At 45.1% G+C, this 23,601-nt stretch overlaps 1 long non-coding RNA gene across 1 annotated transcript in view; it reads left to right on the forward strand.

Annotated features, from left to right (window-relative positions):
- Positions 1-23,601, forward strand: part of LOC144596900 (uncharacterized) — a 153,703-nt gene that overhangs the window by 47,567 nt on the left and 82,535 nt on the right. Inside the window, exon 2 of the long non-coding RNA XR_013547660.1 lies at positions 10,865-11,007. This is a non-coding gene — a long non-coding RNA (uncharacterized LOC144596900). The remainder of the gene's footprint in view (positions 1-10,864; positions 11,008-23,601) is intronic.

Consider the following 23,601-nt stretch of genomic DNA (forward strand, 5'->3'; position numbering starts at 1 on the left):
TCAGGCAGCATCTCGGGAGAGAAGGAATGGGTGACGCTTCGGGTCGAGACCCTTCTTCAGAAACGTCACCCATTCCTTCTCGCCCGAGATGCTGCCTGACCTGCTGTGTTACTCCAGCATTTTGTGAATAAATCGATTTGTACCAGCATCTGCAGTTATTTTCTTATATTTCACTTCTCTTCCTCGTTTTATGTGTTTATTCCCACAGCTGGCGAATTTGTGTTTTAGTCACCGTGAGAAATGCTACGAAATCCAAGTACTTTCCCAGTGATGTGACTCAGTGGCAGAGTTATAGTTGTAGTGGTCAAGTCAAGCACAAGTCAGGTTTTGTTTATGGCCCTGGCTCAATTGAGCATTTTGTTTACGATCCCCAACATCGGGAACATGTTTCCTGCCTCTAGCGTGTCCAATCCCTTAATAATCTTATATGTTTCAATAAGATCCCCTCTCATCCTTCTAAATTCCAGTGTATACAAGCCCAGTCGCTCCAGTCTTTCACCATATGACAGTCCCGCCATCCCATGAATTCACCTCGTGAACCTATGCTGCACTCCCTCAATAGCAGGAATGTCCTTCTTCAAATTAGGAGACCAAAATTGCACATAATACTCCAGGTGTGGTCTCACCAGGGCCCTGTACAACTGCAGAAGGACCTCTTTGCTCCTATACTCAACTCATCCTGTTATGAAGGCCAACATGCCATTGGCTTTCTTCACTGCCTGCTGTACCTGCATGCTTACTTTCAGTGACTGATGTACTAGGACACCCAGATCTCATTGTACTTCCCCTTTTCCTAATCTGACACCATTCAGATAATAATCTGCCTTCCTGTTCTTGCCATCAAAGTGGATAACTTCACATTTATCCACATTAAACAGCATCTGCCATGCATCTGCCCACTCACCCAACATGTCCAAGTCACCCTGCATCCTCATAGCATCCTCCTCATAGTTCACACTGCCACCCAGCTTTGGGTCATCTACAAATTTGCCAATGTTACTTTTAATTCCTTGATCTAAATAATTAATGTATATTGTAAATAGCTGCAGTTCCCAATGTTGGGATAGTCCAGAAACAAGGGCCACAGTTTAAGAATAAGGGGTAGGCCATTTAGAACGGAGATGAAGAAAAACTTTTTCACCCAGAGAGTTGTGAATTTGTGGAATTCTCTGCCTCAGAAGGCAGTGGAGGCCGATTCTCTGGATGCTTTCAAGAGAGAGTTAGATAGAGCTCTTAAGGATAGCGGAGTCAGGGGGTATGGGGAGAAGGCAGGAACGGGGTACTGATTGTGGATGATCAGCCATGATCACAGTGGATGGCGGTGCTGGCTCGAAGGGCCGAATGGCCTACTCCTGCACCTATTGTCTATTGTCTATTAATGGGAAAACAAATCCATTGGAAACGACTTTCCTCTCTTTTTTTCTTCTACGATGGGCTTGATTTGATTAGTTGCTCCGGTTGATTAGTTGACTGGTGGTATTTATCCGAGTCAGTGCCAATACATGTTGGACTTTGCCCCGTGTGATCGGAACCTGTAAGAATTGAACCTGTTGAACCTGAAATTCTTGGTGGTGAATCTGTCACCACCGCTAGTTTCTGCATGGATTTCAGTGGTGGAACCTGAGTTTGCAGCATTTAATTTAGTTCAGGAAAAAACTGCAAATGCTGGTTTAAATCGAAGGTAGATACAAACTGCTGGAGTAACCCAGCGGGACAGGCAGCATCTCTGGAGAGAAGGAATGGGGTGACGTTTCGGGTCGAGACCTTTCTTCAGACCGATGTGATATTAATGCCTGGTGGTCGTCTGATGTCTGAAGAAGGGTCTCGACCCGAAACGTCACCCATTCCTTCTCTCCAGAGATGCTGCCTGACCTGCTGAGTTACTGCAGCATTTTGTGTCTATTTTTAGTTTAGTTTAATTTAGTTTAGAGACACAGCACGGATACAGGTCCTACAGCCAAACGAGTCCGCACCCACCAGCAATCCACGTACACTAGCACTATCCTACACACACTAGAGACAATTTACAATTTTACTGGAGCCAATTAACCTCCTAACCTGTACATCTTTGGAGTGTGGGAGGAAACCGAGATCCCAGGTCAATAGACAATAGACAATAGACAATAGACAATAGGTGCAGGAGTAGGCCATTCAGCCCTTCGAGCAAGCACCGCCATTCAATGCGATCATGGCTGATCATTCTCAATCAGTACCCCGTTCCTGCCTTCTCCCCATACCCCCTCACTCCGCTATCCTTAAGAGCTCTATCCAGCTCTCTCTTGAAAGCATCCAACGAACTGGCCTCCACTGCCTTCTGAGGCAGAGAATTCCACACCTTCACCACTCTCTGACTGAAAAAGTTCTTCCTCATCTCCGTTCTAAATGGCCTACCCCTTATTCTTAAACCGTGGCCCCTTGTTCTGGACTCCCCCAACATTGGGAACATGTTTCCTGCCTCTAATGTGTCCAATCCCCTAATTATCTTATATGTTTCAATAAGATCCCCCCTCATCCTTCTAAATTCCAGTGTCACGGGGTGAACGTACAAACTCCCTGCAGACAGCACCCGTAGTCAGGATCGAACCCGTGTCTCTGGTGCTGCAAGGCAGCAGCTCTACCGCTGCGCCACTTTACCCTGGGAAATCCACCAGCAGATATTGTACGAGGTTAGACCAGATACACGATCTCCACGACCATTCATCTGAAATGGGATTTTATTGCCTCAAGGAAGAAAGCTGGGAATAAAGAATGTTGTGTGGGAAGGAACTACAGATGCTGGTTGACACCGAAGATAGACACAAGATGCTGGAGCAACTCAGTGGGACAGGCAGCACCCCCGGAGACAATAGACAATAGGTGCAGGAGGAGGCCATTCGGCCCTTCGAACCAACACCGCCATTCAATGTGATCATGGCTGATCATTCTCAATCAGTACCCCGTTCCTGCCTTCTCCCCGTACCCCCTGACTCTGCTATCCTTAAGAGCTCTATCCAGCTCTCTCTTGAATGCATTCAGAGAATTGGCCTCCACTGCCTTCTGAGGCAGAGAATTCCACAGATTCACAACTCTCTGACTGAAAAAGTTTTTCCTCATCTCAGTTCTAAATGGCCTACCCCTTATTCTGAAACTATGGCCCCTTGTTCTGGACTCCCCCAAACATTGGGAACACGTTTCCTGCCTCTAACGTGTCCAACCCCTTAATAATCTTATACGTTTCGATAAGATCCCCTCTCATCCTTCTAAATTCCAGTGTATACAAGCCTAGTCGCTCCAGTCTTTCAACACATGACAGTCCCGCCATTCCGGGAATTAACCTAGTAAACCTACGCTGCACGCCATCAATAGCATGAATATCCTTCCTCAAGGAATGGGTGACGTTTCGGGTCGAGACCCTTCTTCAGACTGGTGGTCAGGAGAGAGGGAGCCTGGATATGGAAGGGTAAGGTTTGAAAATGACAGATCAAAGGGGATGGTGATGAGGAAATGTAGAATGGTTAAGTCTATACATTGTAAATGGATCGACTGTAATTATGTATTGTCTTTCTGTTGACTGGATAGCACGCAGCAAAAGCTTCTCACTGTATCTCGGTACTCGTGACAATAAACTAAACCGAACTAAATCAGTTTATGTTATTTGTGGTTGTTATTCAGAACCCACATCTTGTTTCCTCTTTGTACATGCCCATGCCCACAACTATCTGTACCAGCATCACCGAGTATAGCCAGGAGAAGCCAACTGAAGCTGACCCAGCTGGGGCAGGAGCTTCGTCTGAGGCACGATGGACCTATCTGTGGAAATGTGTGTGGACCGTAGTTACAGAGTGGACACAACAAAGTAATAGTCTGTACCATTGGGCAAATACTACCTCCCCTCACTAAAATCAAAATATATAAATATGTTCAGAGACTTGATGGCCTCAAGGCACTGGGTGGCACGGTGGCGCAGCCTTAGAGCTACTGCCTTACAGCGCCAGAGACCTGGGTTCAATCCCGACTACGGGTGCTGTTTGTACGTAGTTCGTACGTTCTCCCCGTGACCTGCCTGAGTTTTCTCCAGGAATTTTGGTTTCCTCCCACACTCCAAAGACGTACAGGTTTGTCGGTTAATTGGCTTGGTGTAAATGTAAAATTGTCCCTCATGTGGGTAGGGTCGTGTTAATGTATGGGGATAGCTGGTCAGTGTGGACTCGATGGGCCGAAGGGCCTGTTCCCGCGCTGCATCTCTAAACTAAGCCAAACTAATCCCTGGAGGGAAGGATTGGGGGACGCCCATCCCTTCTATCCAGAGATGCTGCCCGTCCCTCCAGCACTTTGTGTCTATCTTTGGTGTAAACCAGCACCTGCAGCTGCCTCCTACACATTTAATTGTCCATCCCCGGTTACCCTTGGGAAGGTGGTGATGAGCTGCCTTCTTAAACCACCTTGAGATGTGGGAATACCCGCAATGCTGTTTGGAAGACAGTTCCAGGGTTTTGACCCAGTGACAATGAAGAGACAATGACAGATTTCCATGTCACGACCGTGTAGGGCTTGGAGGGCAATTTCCAGGCGCTGGTTTAGTTTAGCGATGTAGCGCGGAAACAGGCTCTTCGGCCCACCGAGTCCGCACCGACCAGCAATCCTCGCACATTGACGCAACCTTACACACACTGGGGACAATTTTATGTTTTTTTACATTTATACCAGTCCAATTAACCTACAGACCTGTACGTCTTTGGAGTGTGGGAGGAAACCGAAGATCTCGGAGAAAACCCACGCAGGTCACGGGGAGAAGGTACAAACTCCGTACAGGCAAGCACCCGTAGTCAGGATTGAACCCGGGTTTCTGGCGCTGTACGGCAGTAGCTGCCACCATTGCTGCTGCTGTCCCTGTGCAGTTGCTGCCCTTGTTTTGCAGGTGGAGGTCTTGGATTTGGAAGATGCTATCTAAGGAGACTTTGTGACCTACTTCAAATAGGTATTCTAACAGGAATTCCTGGAAAAAAATGAAAGGCGAAGAAAAGAACATAGTGTTGTTGTTCATTAAGTTCTTAGTCATCAAAAACTTAAAACGCTGGTGACATGTTAAATCGACAGTTTGTATGTATGTCAGAAGTGGTCTTCTTTAGAGGGCCAATCAACTATTTGCACATTGAACCTTAAGTGGGGTTCATGAATTTTACACCACGCTGCACTACTTAAGTGGATAGACACAAAATGCAGGAGTTACTCAGCGGGACATGCAGCATCTCTGGAGAGAAGCAATGGGCGATGTTTTGGGTCGAGTCCCTTCTTCAGTCCGAAGAAGGGTCTCGACCCAAAACGTCACCCATTACTTCTCTCCACACATGCTGCCTGACCCGCTGAGTTACCACTGCATTGTGGGTCTATCTTCAGTGCAGACCAGCATCTACAGTTCCTTCCTACATTACATACTGTAAGTCAAGTCAAGTTTATTTGTCACATACACATACACGATGTGCAGTGAAATGAAAGTGGCAATGCCTGCGGATTGTGCACAAAAAAGAATTACAGTTACAGCATATAAATAAAGTTAATATGGAGAAGACAAAATTTAGTCCCTGGAGTTATAAAAGTTAACAGACCTGATGACCTGTGGGAAGGAAAGTGTAATTTGACTGGGGTATAAAACCGATGCTTGCTTTTTGTTCCAGCTTAACGTCACGCACACAGGGTTTTAGCTCACCAAAACAGAGGAACCATGGCTGATTTTGAGGGTGTGGTGGGCAGGTTGGTGTGGGTGTTTCCTTTGTTCTCCCGATTGTAACTGGCTGGAAAAGCCACCGCTTCTATATATAATAGAAGGATTTCTCCGAAGAGTGGTGGAATTCCCTTTGGAGCATGAGAAGCCCTCAGGAAATTCCTCGCAGTTGAGCCAATCATTCTTCTCAGAGGTGAAGGGGGCAATGAAAAGATAAAATATAACGCTCCTTTTCAAGGAAATGGTTGGCATTGCTTGCAAATAAGGGACAATCCCCGAGATACGTAATTCTAATTTATTATAGATTTTGAAAGGGGAGGAGGATTAATGATTATCATGGTGACATCAAAAGGCTTGCAGCATTCCATCCATTAATGAAAAGGGTTTATTTTCATGAGTTCTTCAGGTTTCTATGCCATCCTCAATTATGGCTCTCAATTTTTCACGAAGAACCTGCAGGTTATTTTTATACACTGTCTTCTCAGGTCTGACAGTGAATTTATTCCTACTCTGTTCCAATACTCCAGCAGTGAAACCTCAGCAATGGACTGTTAGTCCTTGAGTAATATGTTCCTTTATTAACAAATCTAACAATGATGTACCCAACAAAAAAAAAACGTCAAACTGACGGTCTATTTTCTCTTCTTGATTTATTAATATTCCTCCTATTCATCCTGTTTAAGCAAACTGTGGTCCGAAGCCAATTTTGACTTGAGTAGTATTACTTATAATTTTTCATTTTTGACACGTAATTTTATTCACCTTCATTTCCTTTTTTAAGCAAATACACATGCACTTCAGGTATCATATTCAACCTACCAGAGCCTGTTATCAAATAATGATCACAGCTCTAAATCCCCACACACAATTACCATATAACTCTGGCAATCCTATTGGCCTTTTCAGCAAAATAAATCATAAGGTCATAAGTGATAGGAGCAGAATTAGGCCATTCGGCCCATCAAGTCTACTCTGTCATTCAATCATGGCTGATCTATCTCTCCCTCCTAACCCCATTTTTCTGACTTCTCCCCATAACCCCAGATATATTTTTTTTAAAGGCAGTTCTTTCAAAATGAAGCACCAAATGGGTAATAAGGCATTGCTAGGACCAGAGTATACTCCATTGAATGTTTCCCGAGTTGTTCGATTTGCCACAGATTAAGTCATAGCTTGGTACATTGCGCTGTACAGCTTGGAAACAAGCCCTCTGACCAAACTCCTTCTTGCCAATCCAACCAAACTCAAGTACAATAGGTGGTCTGAAGAAGGGCCTCGACCCGAAACGTCACACATTCCTTCTGTTCAGAGATGTGTCCTTCTGTGCTGCTGAGTTACTCCGGCATTTTGTGTCTATCTAGAGCAAAGTCAAGTCAAGTCAAGTCAATTTTATTTGTATAGCACATTTAAAAACAACCCACGTTGACCAAAGTGCTGTACATCTGATTAGGTACTAAGGAAAAAAATGAAACATACAGTAGCACGCAAACAGTTCACAGCGCCTCCTCAATGAGCCTCAAACGCTAGGGAGTAGAGATAGGTTTTGAGCCTGGACTTAAAGGAGTTGATGGAGGGGGCAGTTCTGATGGGGAGAGGGATGCTGTTCCACAGTCTAGGAGCTGCAACCGCAAAAGCGCGGTCACCCCTGAGCTTAAGCCTAGACCGCGGGATAGTGAGTAGAGACTGCGGGATAGTGAGTAGATACAGAGTGCAGAATATACCTATTCCTTTTCTCCAGAGATGCTGTCTGACCAACTGAGTTACTCCAGTTTTTTGTGTCTACCTTCAGTTTGTACCAGCATCTGCAGTTCCTTCTTACATAATTCTCAGCATTTCGGGTAGACGAAGGAATGACTGGAGTAGGAAAGGTCTTTGATGATGTTAATTGTGTTTCCAAGGCAGTGTGAAGTGTAGATGGAGTCAGTGTTGGGGAATCTGGTCCACGTGATCGACTAGGTTACATCCATAACACTCTGCAATCTGTTGAGGTCCAGGACAGAGCAGTTCCCAAACCAAGCCATGCTGCCACCCAGCAGTATAATGTAGCTCTGTGTAGCTCTGTGAAGCTCCTTGTTGGTGGATGTTTTATACCAATGATATAAGGGTTGCATGAGGTAAGAGAAAGATGGGTGATTCCCTCAGTATTTCAGTATTTTGCAATCAAGACCGACCGATGTTGTCATCTTGGATAATTCTGGTAATAAAATAAGTTAATTCAAAGCGGCACTGGTTGTATATGTTGGCAAACATATCCTGTGGCCACATGCTGATGTGACCAGTGCAGTTAAATCTCTGAACCTTCCTCCCAAAGTACAGGTGGTGTGAGGCCTGGCGATTTTGATGATGCTGGATGTCAAGAGGAGGTGCTTTCTCCAATTAAAATGGCCACTACATAGTACTTTTGTGCTGTAAGTTTTACACGCAGGCCCACCCCTGATTTTCCGGCACTCTTGGTTGCAGGGCTTTGCTGGATTATCCGTTTTGTCAGACCGACAGAGGACCGACAAAGACTGGTGCGACTAGGCTTGTATACACTGGGATTTAGAAGGATGAGAGGAGATCTTATCGAAACGTATAAAATTATTAAGAGGTTGGACACGTTAGAGGCAGGAAACATGTTCCCAATGTTGGGGGAGTCCAGAACAAGGGGCCACAGTTTAAGAATAAGGGGTAGGCCATTTAGAACTGAGATGAGGAAAAACTTTTTCAGTCAGAGAGTTGTGAATCTGTGGAATTCTCTGCCTCAGAAGGCAGTGGAGGCCAATTCTCTGAATGCATTCAAGAGAGAGCTAGATAGAGCTCTTAAGGATAGCGGAGTCAGGGGGTATGGGGAGAAGGCAGGAACGGGGTACTGATTGAGAATGATCAGCCATGATCACATTGAATGGCGGTGCTGGCTCGAAGGGACGAATTGCCTCCTCCTGCACCTATTGTCTATTGTCTATTGTATATTGTCACGGCCTGTGAGAGGAGTCATACAGTGCTGGAACAGTCCACCTAGCCCGCCAGGGGGCTCGGATAGCGGTGCGTGAAGTTGGCTGCAGAGGTCGGCTAAGGGAACGGATCCGCTGGCTTCGGTGAGCTGGAGGTCCAAACCCCTGGTGCAGAGAACGTATTTGACCACCGATCAGCCGCGGAAGTCCCGATGAGGTCGAGATCAGCTGCCTCACCCGGCCTAGGCACCACATTTTCGGGGGGGATTCGGGGGGGGATTTCAAGTGCGCTCGTGGAATTTTGACCAGATTAAAGGAGGTGCCAGATCACCAGTTGCCAGAAAATCGGTGGTGGACCCGTACCGTAAGCCTGCATGTTCTTCAGTTGCGCAGCGGTAGAGTTGCTGCCTTACAGCGAATGCAGCGCCGGAGACTCAGGTTCTATCCTGACTACGGGTGCTGTACTGTACGGAGTTTGTACGTTCTCACCGTGACCTGCGTGGGTTTTCTCCGAGATCTTCGGTTTCCTCCCACACTCCAAAGGCGTACAGCTTTGTAGGTTAATTGGCTGGGCAAATGTAAAAAATAAAATAAAAATTTGTCCCTAGTGGGTGTAGGATAGTGTTAGTGTGCGGGGATCGCTGGGCGGCGCGGACCCGGTGGGCCGAAGGGCCTGTTTCTGCGCTGTATCTCTAAATCTAAATCAGTTCATGCTGGAATAACCTGACCAACTTTCAGTGGAATTATGAATGGAACTGAATGCTGTGAAATTATTCTTGTAAACCTTACTATTGATCTTATGGGAAAGGCAAAGTCTTGAAGAATTATCAAAGAAAGTTCAGACCATTATCTCCTGGCAGAGGAACTCGTGTGGAATTCATTGCAAGAGGATTTGAGTTTAGGATCAAAGAGGTCCTACCGCAGTTGGACAGGGCCCTGTTGAGACCTCACCTGGAGTATTGTGGGCAATTTTGGTCTCCTAATTTGAGAAAGGACATTATTGCTATTGAGGGAGTGCATCATAGGTTTGCCAGGTTAATTCCCGGGATGGCGGGACTGACATATGATGAAAGAATGGGTCGATTGGGCTTGTATTTGCTGGAATTTAGAAGGATGAGAGGGGATCTTATAGAAACATCTGAAATTCTTTGAGGATTAGACAGGGTAGATGCAGGAAAACTGTTCCCGATGTTGGGGGAGTCCAGAACCAGGGGTCAGTTTAAGAATAAGGGACAGGCCATTAGGACTGAGATGAGGAAAAACTTTTTCACCCAGAGAGTTGTGAATCTGTGGAATTCTCTGCCACAGAAGGCGGTGGAGGCTAATTCACTGGATGTTTTCAAGAGAGAGTTAGATTTAGCTCTTAGGGCTAGTGGAATCAAGGGATATGGGGAAAAAGCCGGAACGGGGTACTGATTCTGGATGATCAGCCATGATCATATTGAATGGTGATGCTGGATCGAAAGGCCGAATGGCCCACTCCTGCACCTATTTTCTATGTTTCTATGTTTCTATCTCCAGGGGTCCGAAAAATTGTCGTACTATATTCTTCCTTTGTGCCATGGAGGGATCCAGGTTCCTTTAGATAATTCTGCCAACTTTAATCAAGCACCAGATTATTAACACCAGACTAATTTCCTTCAAGATAGTGGGCTTACCATGGTTATGCAGTCTGGCCTGCATGTGTTTCTGGTGTTACATGTTGTGAATAAACATGGGGTGGTGGCATGGTGGCACAGCGGTAGAGTTACTGCCTTACAGGGCTCGAGAGCCTGGATTGATCCCAACTACAGGAGCTGTCTGTACGGAGTTTGTACGTTCTCCCCGTGACCTGCATGGGTTTTCCCTGGGAGCTCCGGTTTCCTCCCACACTCCAAAGAGGCACAGGTTTGTAGGTTAATTGGCTTGGTATAAATGAAAATTGTCCCTAGTGTGTGCAGGACAGTGTTAGTGTGCGGGGATCGCTGGTTGGCACGGACTCGGTGGGCCGAAGGGCCTGTTTATGCCCAGTAATACTAAACTAAACTAAACTAAATTAATGCCCTCTGACTCGGCAGACCAGAGTAAAACAGTTATTCATCAAATTCCATGCATTTGGGTTATGAATGAGATAGCGATACATGCAAAATAACTTATCCTTTAAATTTACATTGTGGTTGGGCATATCAAGGGATTGCATTCATAGTTTATTTTAAGAAGTCTTTAACATCTTTATTTCTATCCTCAATAGCTTTCCTCATCTGACATTCTCAACCTGGGCTTCATTGAAAGGTTTGGAATATCAAATTCCACCAGGGAATTGTGGTACATTAAAGATGAAAGAGATCGTCGAAGCATGCTTGATAAAACATCAGAGGCAAATCAAAATCAATGGTAAGTACTAAACTATTAACAGTAGAGCATACTGAATTAATTTGTAAAAGATGAAACCACAGTAAGTCTCAAGTATGAGGAAGTATTTAAGGTCTAGCCTCAGGGACCACGTCTGTGGAACTATATGTAGTCAATGTAAAGTTTTTAAGACATTGTATCTTCAGGAGAATGCATCACCACCATCTTTTTGATTCTGTGGCTTTGCTTGCGATCTTCATAAAATGGCATTGACCTCCTCTGATGTCCAGGCCATTTTTGTCTTTTGTTAACTGCTAGGTATGTGTGGGTAAAGTTGAAGTTAAGTAAAATGAACACATTGTTTAGTTCAGTGTAGAGATACAGCATGGAAACGCACTCTCTAGGCCCACGGAGTCCACGCCAACCATTGACCAGCCATTCACACTAGTTTTATGTTATCCCACTTTCGCATCCACTCCTTACACAGGAGGGGTAATTTACAGAAGCCTATCTGAAGAAGGGTCTCGACCCGAAACGTCACCCATTCCTTCTCTCCTGAGATGCTGCCTGACCTGCTGAGTTACTCCAGCATTTTGTGAATAAATACCTTTGATTTGTACCAGCATCTGCATTTATTTTCTTATACAACCTATAAAGCCACATGTCTATGGGATGTGGGAGGTAACTGGAGCACCCGGACGAAACCCATGCAGCCACAGGGAGAACATGTAAACTCCACACAAACAACCCCTGAAGTCAGGATCAAACCTGGATTCATGGCACTATGAGACATTAGCTCTTCCGACTGAACCACAGTGGTTTAATTACAGTGCATTCAGAAATTATTCAGACCCCTTCACTTTTTCCACATTTTGCTACGTTACAGCCTCATTTTAAAATGGATTAAATTCTTTTTTTCCCCCATCAATCTACACACAATATCCCATAATAAAAAAAGTGGAAATGGCTGTTTAGAAACTTTTGCAAAGTAATTAAAAAGAAATAACTGAAATATTCAGTCAGAGAGTTGTAAATCTATGGAATTCTCTGCCTCACAACGCAGTGGAGGCCAATTCTCTGGATGCTTTCAAGAGAGAGCTAGATAGAGCTCTTAATGATAGCGGAGTCAGGGGGTATGGGGAGAAGGTAGGAACGGGGTACTGATTGAGAATGATCAGCCATGATCACATTGAAAGGCCATGCTGGCTCAAAGGGCTGAATGGCCTCCTCCTGCACCTATTGTCTATTGTCTATCACATTTACAGAAGTATTCAGACCCTTTGCTATGACACTCAAAATTAAGCTTATGTTCATTCTGTTTCCATTGATTATCCTTGAGATGTTTCTACAACTTGATTGGAGTCCACCAGTGGTAAATTAAATTGATTGGACATGATTTGGAAAGGCACACACCTGTCTATATAAGGTCCCACAGTTGACAGTGCATGTCAGAGCAAAAACCAAGCCATGAAGATGAAGGAATTGTCCGTAGACCTCCGAGACAGGATTGTGTCGAGACACAGATCTGGGGAAGGGTATAAAACAATTTCTGCAGCATTGCAGGTCCCGAAGAGCACAGTGGCCTCTGTCATTCTTAAATGGAAGAACTTTGGAACCACCAGGACTCTTCATAGAGCTGGCCGCCCGGCCAAACTGAGCAATCAGGAGGAGAAGGGCCTTGGTCAGGGACGTGACCAAGAACCCGATGGTCACTGACAGAGCTCCAGAGTTCCTCTGTGAAGATGGGAGAACCTTCCAGAAGGACAACTATATCTGCAGCACTCCACCAATCAGGCCTTTATGGTAGAGTGGCCAGACGGAAGCCACTCCTCAATAAAAGGCACATGATATCCCGCTTGGAGTTTGCCAAAAGGCACCTAAAGGACTCAGACCATGAGAAACAAGATTCTCTGGTCTGATGAAACCAAAATTGAACTTTGGCCTGAATGCCAAGTGGCACCGCTCATCACCTGACCAATACCATACCTACGGTGAAGCATGGTGGTGGCAGCATCATGCTGTGGGGATGTTTTTCAGTGGCAGGAACTGGGAGACTAGTCAGGATCGAGGGAAAGATGAACAGAGCAAAGTACAGAGAGATCCTTGATGAAAACCTGCTCCAGAGCTACTGGACCTCAGACTGGGGCGGAGGTTCACTTTCCAACAGGACAATGACCCTAAACACACAGCCAAGACAACGCAGGAGTGGCTTCGTGTCAAGTCTGTGAATGTCCTTGAGTGGCCCAGCCAGAGCCCGGATTTGAACTCGATCGAACATCTCTGGAGGGACCTGAAAATAGCTGTGCATCGACGCTCCCCATCCACCCTGACAGAGCTTGAGAGGATCTGCAGAGAAGAATGGGAGAAATGACCCAAATACAGGTGTGCCAAGCTTGTAGCGTCATACCCAAGAAGACGTGAGGCTATAATCGCTGCCAAAGGTGCCTCAACAAAGTACTGAGTAAAAGGTCTGAATACTTATGTAAATGTGATATTTCAGTTATTTCTGTTTAATTACTTTACAAAAATTTCTAAACACCTGTTTTTGCTTTTTATTACGGGGTATTGTGTGTAGATTGATGAATAAAAAAAAGAATTTAATCCATTTTAAAATAAGGCTGTAACGTGACAAAATGTGGAAAAAGTGAAGGGATCTGAATACTTTCTGAATGCACTGTAATTTGAATAATCTAGAACTCAGATGATGTTGAGCTATGCAGTGAGCTTCACATAATTTAGCAAAAAGAATGTTTTTCATTCCGCTGAATGTTTTAGAAGAAACTCTTGACATTAAGTGAAATGGTCGTTTCTCATTAAAATGTGGCCATTGTAAATCCCAGATGTATTCCACCAAAAGAGTCATCTTTTGAGACAGTAGGTTTTCACATTCACATCGCAGTTCCTACATCAAATTGAGCATGTCACCACAGTGCAGTAATTGTATGTCCAGTAGGTAGAAGTAGCCGCGAGTCTGCTGGCTCCCACTTTACACAAAGCAGAAAAGATGTGAGGGCGTTTGTTTAGTTTAGTTTAGTTTACAGATACAGCACGGCAACAGGCCCTTCGGCCCACCGAGACCTCACCGACCAGCACCACCACCGACATGATCAGCCATGATCACATTGAATGGTGGTGCTAGCTAGAAGGGCCGAATGGCCTACTCCTGCACCTATTGTCTATTGATCCCCTCACACATTAACACCACCCTACACTCACTAAGGACAATTTTACATTTATACCAAGCCAATTAACCTCTAAATCTGGATGCCTTTGGAGTGTGGGAGGAACCCGAAGATCCTGGAGAAAAACTAACAGGTGACGGGGAGAACGTACAAACTCCATACAGACAGCACCCGTAGTCAGGATGGAACCCAGGTCTCTGGCGCTGTAAGGCAGTAACTCTACCGCTGCGCCACCGTTTGATTTCACAAAGCTGACTATTTTAATTACTATAATGAGGACATTGTGAAATTTGGAGGATAGTTCCTTGGCTGCCCAAGCCTCTTGGTGAATGGGCCAAATGCCTCACATCTCCCTCACTGAGCTCCTGGTGCAGCTTCCAACACTCTGGCCTTTACCCCCGAATATCAGGCTGACATGGCTACTCCCAATCTGTGTGGGAATCCATGCACTGCTGCATACTCATGCAGAACTCAAAGCATGTTAACACCAGTTATATTTTGTGGCATATCTTCACACCAAATCTTCATGTGGACATTTAGACAATAGATAATAGGTGCAGGAGGAGGCCATTCGGCCCTTCGAGCCAGCACTGCCATTCAATGTGATCATGGCTGATCATTCTCAATCAGTACCCCGTTCCTGCCTTCTCCCCAAACCCCCTGACTCTGCTATCCTTAAGAACTCTATCTAGCTCTCTCTTGAATGCATTCAGAGAATTGGCCCCCACTGCCTTCTGAGGCAGAGAATTCCACAGATTCACAACTCTCTGACTGAAAAAGTTTTTCCTCATCTCGGTTCTAAATGGCCTACCCCTTATTCTTAAACTGCGGCTCCTTGTTCTGGACTCCCCCAACATTGGGAACATGTTTCCTGCCTCTAACGTGTCCAATATTTCTTAATAATCTTATATGTTTCGATAAGATCCCCTCTCATCCTTCTAAATTCCAGTGTATCATAAATTCTAAATTCCAGTGTAGGCATAACATAAATAAACAATGGAACCTCAGTATTAATGTTCCAATGGTGCTTTTATTAACACTTGCAAACACAGAGTGGAATTCTTTTCTTACATACAGTCCTGTAAATTATTGCCATACTTATGCACATCTCCGATTAGCAAAGTGTGCAGAAATAATCCACTGAGCCTTCTTGGATGCTGGTATGTTTCACAGCCTTTCGAAGGAGATAGGAAGCTCAGTTTGAAGAAACGAGAGGTTGAAGATTGGAATATATTGTCCAGGTTTGTTCAGCATTGTCACGTTGACTGGGTACAATTGGGAATGTATATCGTGGATGGCTGGGATACTTAAATTACCACACGTTTGACTGGGACAGAGAAGTTAACCAACGTGGCCATAAGCCATGTTCTGTGTCCTGTCCCGACCCACTGGAATTTAGAAGGATGAGAGGGGATCTTATCGAAACGTATAAGATTATTAAGGGGTTGGACAAGTTAGAGGCAGGAAACATGTTCCCAATGTTGGGGGAGTCCAGAACAAGGGGCCACAGTTTAAGAATAAGGGGTAGGCCATTTAGAACTGAGATGAGGAAAGACTTTTTCAGTCAGAGAGTTGTGAATCTGTGGAATTCTCTGCCTTAGAAGGCGGTGGAGGCCAATACTCTGAATGCATTCAAGAGAGAGCTCTTAAGGATAGCGGAGTCAGGGGGTATGGGGAGAAAGCAGGAACGGGGTCCTGATTGAGAATGATCAGCCATGATCACATGGAATGGCGGTGCTGGCTCGAAGGGCTGAATAGCCTACTCCTGCACCTATTGTCTATTGTCTATTGTCTATTGATGCTGCACGGCATATTGTCTGTGTAAAATTGACGTTGGTAGTGCACATGGTTTAGATTCGGTGGGAAATGTTTGGGCACCATAGTGTCATTGCCCATGATGCACACCCCATTACTGCACACATGCTGAATGCGTGCCCGGTGAAGAACTATCACCCATTCCTTCTCTCCGGAGATGCTGCCCGTCCCGCTGAGTTACTCCAGCATTTTGTGTCTATCTTCGGTGTAAACCAGCATCTGCAGTCCCTTCCTCCACATGCTGTCTTACCCACTGAGTTACTAGAGCGACTATTAAACATCAGTCGGCGTGCAACACCAGTTTGACGTCCATCCTCCAACGTTAAATGGCCTACCCCTTAAGAATAAGGGGTAGGCCATTTAGAACTGAGATGAGGAAAAACTTTTTCAGTCAGAGAGTTGTGAATCTGTGGAATTCTCGGCCTCAGAAGGCAGTGGAGGCCAATTCTCTGAAATGCATTCAAGAGAGAGCTAGACAGAGCTCTTAAGGATAGCGGAGTCAGGGGGGTATGGGGAGAAGGCAGGAACGGGGTACTGATTGAGAATGATCAGCCATGATCACATTGAATGGCGGTGCTGGCTCGAAGGGCTGAATGGCCTCCTCCTGCACCTATTGTCTATTGTCTATTGTCTAAATGTCCACGTATAATGTATAAGAGCAGGTCGGATACCCATCCACCGACCCTTCCTCCTCAGCTTCATCCAAGACCTTGACCTCCCCACCCTGACCCCCATAGATACGTGGAGAATGACGCCTACTGCTGAGATTCCATATGTAATCTGAGCTTGCCTGGGTTGCTGCACACTTCTACTACCTGTGGAGAGTAGTATGGACGGACATTGCTGAGGTTCTGATGCCAACCAGTTGGTCCCACCAGGTCAGGGTGTGCTCAGCTTTCCCCAGGTAATACCCAAGACAGAGTGGGCGGGACTACAGAGAATGGTGGGAGGAGGGGAGGGACAAGGGCCTCGCATAGCTTGCCTTATCTATTGAGAGATCTGAGAGGCAAGATAGCTTGCCCTATCTATTAAGAGATGGCCGAGGACGTCGTTCAAGATCGACGGTCGCTGAGGGTGCTGGTCAAGGGTGGGCCGTGAGGGTGCCGGAGGATGGATTTTTTTTAGATTTAGATTTAGAGATACAGCGCGGAAGCAGGCCCTTCGGCCCACCGAGTCCGCGCCGCCCAGCGATCCCCGCACATTAACACTATCCTACACACACTAGGGACAATTTTTAAAAAACATTTACCCAGCCAATTAACCTACATACCCGCACGTCTTTGGAGTGTGGGAGGAAACCGATGATCTCGGAGAAAACCCACTCAGGTCACGGGGAGAACGTACAAACTCCGTACAGACGGCGCCCGTAGTCAGGATCGAACCTGAGTCTCCGACGCTGCATTTGCTGTAAGGCAGCAACTCTACCGCTGCGCCACTTGGCTCCACCAAGAACAAAGGAGGACCCGGGGTGCAATACTTTGTAACTTTGTCAGCGCCCTTTAAGTGGCGACTCTTTGCATACCTCGGGTATGCAAGACAAAGAATCTCACCGTGACTTGCCACATGTGACAATAAAGTATTATTGCTTCATTCAATCATTCCTTCATTTATCCCTTCATTCGTTCATCCTCTTCGGGTCGTTCACCTTGTCGTGGTGAAGAGGCTTGCGTGCCCCCATGATTCTGAGAGCGATGCCGTGGGAAGCACTAGCTTCTGGTCAGGCCACCCGTGGCGGTAAGGTCGAGGATGAGGGTCCAGACTGAGAACGATCCAACGTACAAGACCTCAACGGCGGACCAGGCGGACAAAGTTATCTTGAACTCAACGTCTGTGAAGGCGGATGAAGGCTGCTACAAATCTATCCGCTCCAATCGTCATGGTTCCCTTGCCATTGGATTTAGTTGATTGATTTGTGAAGGACCGTGTGCTTCTTGGAGTGCAACGTCAAGTACACGTTAAACAAACGCACGCGCAGGCATCTTCGTTCTGACATCGGAATGTAGACCATCATCCTCGGCATCGAGGGATAACCACGACAATTCCTTCATTCATTCCTTCATTCCTTCATTCGTTTATTCCTTCATTCATTCATTCATTCATTCCTTCCTTCATTCCTTCCTTCATTCATTCCTTCATTCATTCATTCATTCATTCATTCATTCATTCATTCATTCATTCATTTCTTCATTCATTCATTGATTCATTCATAGAAGCATAGAAACATAGAAAATAGGTGCAGGAGTAGGCCATTCGGCCCTTCGAGCCTGCACCGCCATTCAATATGATCATGGCTGATCATCCAGCTCAGTAACCTGTACCTGCCTTCTCTCCATACCCCCTGATCCCTTTAGCCACAAGGGCTACATCTAACTCCCTCTTAAATATAGCCAATGAACTGGTCTCAACTACCTTCTGTGGCACAGAATTCCACAGATTCACCACTCTCTGTGTGAAGAAATGTTTTCTCATCTCAGTCCTAAAAGACTTCCCCCTTATCCTTAAGCTGTGACCCCTGGTTCTGGACTTCCCCAACATCGGGAACAATCTTCCCGCATCTAGCCTCTCCAACCCCTTAAGAATTTTATATGTTTCAATAAGATCCCCCCTCAGTCTTCTAAATTCCAGCGAGTACAAGCCTAGTCTATCCAGTCTTTCATTCATTTCAATGGAACGAGCTGCCAGAGGAGGCAATAGACTTACAATGCCTAAAGGCCATCATGGTCTGCATGGTTGATATGGGCTGAAGGGCTATTTCTTAGCCGTTCAACTCTATGACCCTAGCCAGACTGTTCAGAGAGCAACGGGGATCACTACACTTTAATCCACCATTTGGCGTATTTGCAGTTAAACCCCCATTTCCTAGTGCTGATAACTACTTGGGTGACAGTGGCAAACAATGTTCACACATCTACCTCCTTCCAGGCTGGGGTTGGAGATATGTGCAAAATCTTGCGGTTTGTCATCAACAGTTGCACAAGGGAGTTCATCTATATTAACAAGAGACAACTACTTCTCATTGTCTCCTCACAGAAACCAGCAGAACATTTGGCTTTGTGAGGATTTGTCCAAGGAACTGGGAGCCGGTATTACTGTATGTGGATAGTGTGTTTGTGTGTGTGTGTGTGTGTGTGTGTGTGTGTATGTGTGTGTGTGTGTGTGCTTGAGCTTGTGTATGCTTGTGTGTGTGTGTGTGTGTGTGTGTGTGTGTGTGTGCTTGAGCTTGTGTATGCTTGTGTGTGTGTGTGTGTGTGTGTGTGTGTGTGTGTGTGTGTGTGTGTGTGTGTGCTTGTGTGTGTGTGTGTGTGTGTGTGAGTGTACTTCTGTGTGTGTGTGTACTTCTGTGTGTGTTTGTATGTGTGTGTGTGTGTGTGTGTGTGTTTGTGTGTGTGTGTACTTCTGTGTGTGTTTGTGTGTGTGTGTGTGTGCTTATGTGTGTGTGTGCCTGGGTGTATGTGTGCAAGCGTTTCTGTGTGTGTGTGTGTGTGTGTGTGTGTGTGTGTGTGTGTGTGTGTGTGTGCTTATGTGTGTGTGTGTGTGTGTGGGGGTGTGTGCGTGGGTGTGTGCATGTGTGTGTGGTGTGTGTGCTTGTGTATGTTTGTGTGTGTGTATGCTTGTATGTGGACATGTGCGTGTGCGTGTGTGTGTCTGTGTGTGCATGTGTGTGGAACAGTAGAACAGTCGGCAATCTTATATGCAGTGACTTTAGTACTTCAAAATATAATGGTGAAATAAGTCATAAGATACAGGGATAATGCAGTGTAAAGAAATTAAATGGAGCAATTACTGAATTGTGAAATTCTTTATTAGTGAAATCCTTATCATGAGTATAAATTTGTTCTCCCTTTTATAATAGGCCACATAAGACAAATTGAAAACACCATAGGATTTACATATTCTCCATATAGGGTTTACTGTATTTTGGAAACCTAAAAATTCACCAGTTATTGAAAATGGAAACCTTTGCAACTCGGCATGTTCATACTCTTGAGAATTACATTGTGACATTCAATTCACCTGTGGACTGGCAAGACCCCAAATGGCTATTTTCTACATAAATTGCAAAAGTCTCTACTTAATAATACTTTATAATTTTAGTGGCAAGAAGCTACTGTGGCTTTCAAAAGATTAATAGCAAGCGTTGTGAATCATGGAAAAAATCTTGAAGTCCAGTTCAAGGGGACGTTTAGACAATGCGTAATATTTATTATTCATTCAATAAAAAGACTCACTTACTTTTGCACTTTCACCAAATTTTAGTGTACGTAAAATTGTCTGTTTAATGTGAAGTTGTTTTGAAAGTGTTCATGATTGATAGGGATTGATTGGACACGTTAGAGGCAGGAAACATGTTCCCAATGTTGGGGGAATCCAGAACCAGGGGGCACAGTTTAAGAATAAGGGGCAGGCCATTTAGAACGGAGATGAGGCAAAACATTTTCAGTCAGAGAGTTGTGAATCTGTGGAATTCTCTGCCTCAGAAGGCAGTGGAGGCCAATTCTCTGGATGCTTTCAAGAGAGAGCTGGATAGAGTTCTTAAAGATAGCGGAGTCAGGGGGTATGGGGAGAAGGCAGGGACTGGGTACTGATTGAGAATGATCAGCCATGATCACATTGAATGGTAGTGCTGGCTCGAAGGGCCAAATGGCCTCCTCCTGCACCTATTGTCTATTGTCCATTGTCTATAACACGATGAACTAATCTGCCACTCATTGGATTTGTTTATATATGTGTGAGAGAGTAACTGATCCACTGGTAACTGCTTGATTTTCAAAGTATCTAACTCATGGAATTCAAGATGATGAGATAAGTCAGAGTATTCCTTTAATGAGAGATTAGTCTTCCAAACTTATTCAGAATTTGTAACAAAATAATGGGAATTATGATGATAAAACACAGGCATGGTGGCATAGCGGTAAAGTGGCTGCCTTACAGTGGTAGAGACCCAGGTTCGATCCTGACAACGGGTGCTGTCCGTACATTGTTGGTGTGTGCTCCCCATAAACTGCTTGGGTTTTCTCCGGGATCTCCCGTTTCCTCCCACACTCCAAAGACGTACAGGTTTGTAGGTTAATTGGCTTTGTTAAAAATTGTAAATTGTCTCCAGTATGTGTAGGATAGTGTTAGTGTGTGGGGATCGCTGGTCTTTGCAGACTCGCTGGACCGATGGGCCTGATTCCTCCTTGCAACTCTAAACTAAAGTAAACTGAGGTAAACTAAAAGATGATTATACAAACATGGGGAGAAGTCGAATTAAGCAATGGTGTGTAAATAATTCCATCTCAAAGGAGTTTTCATGGTCTTATTTCTGCCTAGACGGTGTACCTGAGCTTGTGCACAAGTTCCCAAAACTGGTCTTTCTCCAAACCTAGCCTCCAGTCGGCCTTTTGAATCGTATAGAGCCTTCTGTGTTGTAATGCAATCAGATAATTCGGAGGAGGGGAGTAGGAAAACCCACAAAAAGAGAAAACTGCAGCAGCCTCACTCTTTCATTTCGCCAGCGCTCTCAAATGTCTAAAACATTGTCTCTGAGAAATCAAAAAAAAATCAAAATCATTGAACAAAACTTAAAAAAACAAAAATACCCAAAGTACATTAATACCTTTAAATTTCACAAATCTAAACTAATCACCCATAGAAATGTCAAAAATCTAAATTAATAAGCTATATTACTATCCTTCTACTATTAGAGACCTAATTTTATTTTGAAAGATTAGAAAGATATTTTTACATTAAGAACTTTCTGGTGGTCTTTACATTATTTAAAAAAAACACTTGTCCAAACCTCAAAGTCTTTCATTCAAAGTGTTAAGACCACTCGTGCCTCCTTAAGCCTGGTGTTGGATAGTCCAGTGAGTGGGGAGCCTAAAATACATGTTGTCCTCTCCAAGTTTCTCCTAGACTTTCAGAAAGCCTTTGATAAGGTCCCACACGGGAGATTGGTGAGCAAAATTAGAGCACATGGTATTGAGAGTAGGGTGTTGACATGGATAGAGAATTGGTTGGCAGACAGGAAGCAAAGAGTAGGAGTAAATGGGTCCTTTTCGGAATGGCAGGCAGTGGCGAGTGGAGTGCCGCAACTATTTACAATGTATATTAATGATTTGGATGAAGGAATTAGAAGTAACACTAGCTAGTTTGCAGATGGCACAAAGCTGGGTGGTAGTGTGAACTGCAAGAGGATGTTAGGAGGATGCAGGGTGACCTGGACAGGTTGAGTGAGTGGGCTGATGCGTGGCAGATGCAGTATAATGTAGATAGATGTGAGGTTATCCACTTTGGCGGCAAAAATAAGGAGGCAGATTATTATCTCAATGGTGTCAGGTTAGGTAAAGGGGATGTGCAATGAGACCTGGGAGTCCTTGTACACCACTCACCGAAAGTTGGCATGCAGGTACAGCAGGCAGTGAAGAAAGCTAATGGCATGTTGGCCTCATAACGAGAGGATTTCAGTATAGGGGAAAAGAGGTTCTGCAGCTGTATAGAGGAGCCCTGGTCAGACCACATCTGGAGTATTGTGTACAGTTTTGGTTTCCTAATTTGAGGAAGGATATCCTTGTAATTGAGGTAGTGCAGCGTAGGTACACGAGATTGATCCCTGGGATGGCGGGACTGACATATGGGGAAAGATTGAAAAGACTCGGCTTGTGTTCACTGGAGTTTTGAAGGATGAGAGGGGATCTTATAGAGACGTATAAAATTATAAAAGGACTGGACAAGCTAGATGCAGGAAAAATGTTCCCAATGTTGGGCGGGTCCAGAACCAGGGGCCACAGTCTTAGAATAAAGGGGAGGCCATTTAAAACTGAGGTGAGAAGGAACTTTTTCACCTAGAGAGTTGTGAATTTGTGGAATTCTCTGCCACAGAGGGCAGTGGAGGCCAACTCACTGGATGCATTTAAGAGAGAGTTAGATAGAGCTCTGGGGGCTAGTGGAATCAAGGCATATGGCGAGAAGGCAGGCACGGGTTACTGATTGTGGATGATCAGCCATGATCACAATGAATGGCGGTGCTGGCTCGAAGGGCCGAATGGTCTCTTCCTGCACCTATTTTCTATGTTTCTATGTTTCTCCTCTCATTGCTGAACTCCAACGTGGAATCCAGAGACTGGATAAAGACAAACCAGCAATGGCAAATGACAATGACGACTAATGTAAAGCTGTGGCTTTGTTTGGTCAGTCATGTAAATTTAAAAGTAGACAAAGCATACATGTTTGCAAAAAAAAAAAAACCTTTATTGAGCAAGTTTGGGATCATGGTTTGGGAGCACAGCTTGGTTTGGGAACAGCTCCAGCAAAGACCGCAAGAAATTGCAGAGAATTGTGGACGCAGCCCAGACCATCACACGGACCAACCTCCCCGCCATTTACTCCATTTATACCTCACGCTGCCTCGACAAGGCCAGCAGCATAATCAAGGACAAGTCGCACCCTGGCCACTCCCTTGTCTCCCCTCTCCCATCAGGCAAAAGGTATAGAAGTGTGAAAACACACACCTCCACATTCAGGGACAGTTTGTTCCCAGCTGTTATCAGGCAACTGAACCATCCTACCGCAACTAGAGAACGGTCCTGAACTACTATCCACCTCATTGAAGACCCTCAGACTATCTCTACCTTTGATCGGTTTTTACTGGCTTTAC

Source organism: Rhinoraja longicauda, chromosome 9 (genome assembly GCF_053455715.1).
Source record: "Rhinoraja longicauda isolate Sanriku21f chromosome 9, sRhiLon1.1, whole genome shotgun sequence".
NCBI lineage: Eukaryota > Metazoa > Chordata > Chondrichthyes > Rajiformes > Arhynchobatidae > Rhinoraja > Rhinoraja longicauda.